Consider the following 1,274-nt stretch of genomic DNA (forward strand, 5'->3'; position numbering starts at 1 on the left):
TTCTGTCTCTCTGTCTCTCTCTGTCTGGCGAGTGCACGCACCCTATAGCAAAAACCTCTCCAAAAAAAAAAAAAAAAAAAAAAAAAAATAATTATCAGTGGATTCCCTGTCTTCCATCTTTCAGCTGAGTGTGGCCAGTGAAGAACACCAGAAGGAGATAAATGAGAGGGAGAGGATAACCTTGGGAGTATTTGTTTCCTTTGCATCATTTTTGTATTCTTTGAGTTAAACTTGTGATCAGATGAAAAAAACAAAGATCTTGTCAGAAAGTCCTCTCTACCCAGAGTGCTCTCTGTCTCTTGTTTCTGGTATTTGTTCAATCCCTTAGCATTGTTGTGACCACATTTGTATGTACAATATATATGCATATACATTTTCATTATATCAGTACAGCTTTATGTCTGTGTGTGTATATAATTTAATTGTCAGAGGGGCTGTGTGATCATCAGAGACAGAGAGGGAGGAAGTACCTTCCAAAATGAGGCATAATCATGCCACTCTCCCTTCCCCTCTATTTTTCCATTCTTTTGGGATTCGGGACACAACACACACTCACATGTGCCCCATATGTTTGTCAAGCCAGTGGAGTTGGGGTTTAAACCATCGTCAGCCATGTGGAATCCAGCTTCCTTAACTACTAAGATATGGGGCTAGTCCTGTAAATATTGCATATTATTAAACTCTGAAAATTTCCCAGTTCTTCAAATATACCTTTTGTTTTCTAGTAATAGGAAAGAATCTGGATTCTATTTCCTTTTTAAAAGAATTATTTATTTTAATTTATTATCATTTTTTTTTATTTGACCAGAGAGAGAGGGAAAGTGACAGCAAGTCACTAGTTCTGGGACTCAGACCACAATTAGCCATGTGGGTGTCCAGTGCCTTAACAACCACACCACTAGCCAGCCCCTGGAATCTACTTTAAACTGGCTTTGAAAATCTTATAGTAACAGTTAGGGGCTCAATTCCAAATACTTCAAAACTTTAAATTTATATCATTTACATATTTATAAATTGCATATATTTATTCATTGATAATAGTAAAATATATAGCAAATATTTCAGAGGTGGTTCTAAAAGAAGCCCATTCATTTTGCTGCTTTCTAACATATTTTATGTAGGTTGTTTCAAAATTTGGAATTTGACTCCACATGTAGCAATTGATATATGTTTTTTTTTTTTTTTGAGAGATTTTCACTGTAGGGCACGTGCGCTCGCCAGACAGACAGAGAGAGACATAGAGACAGAAAGCGAGAAATCACCCCCCAGGGGGG

The 1,274-nt window shown here is 36.8% G+C and overlaps 1 protein-coding gene across 1 annotated transcript in view; it reads left to right on the forward strand.

Moving 5' to 3' along the window:
- LOC106735979 (high mobility group protein B2-like) overlaps positions 1–1,274 on the forward strand; it is a 168,198-nt gene that overhangs the window by 46,422 nt on the left and 120,502 nt on the right.

This window comes from Tupaia chinensis, unplaced genomic scaffold (genome assembly GCF_000334495.1).
Source record: "Tupaia chinensis unplaced genomic scaffold, TupChi_1.0 Scaffold000600_1, whole genome shotgun sequence".
Classification (NCBI taxonomy): Eukaryota; Metazoa; Chordata; class Mammalia; order Scandentia; family Tupaiidae; genus Tupaia; species Tupaia belangeri.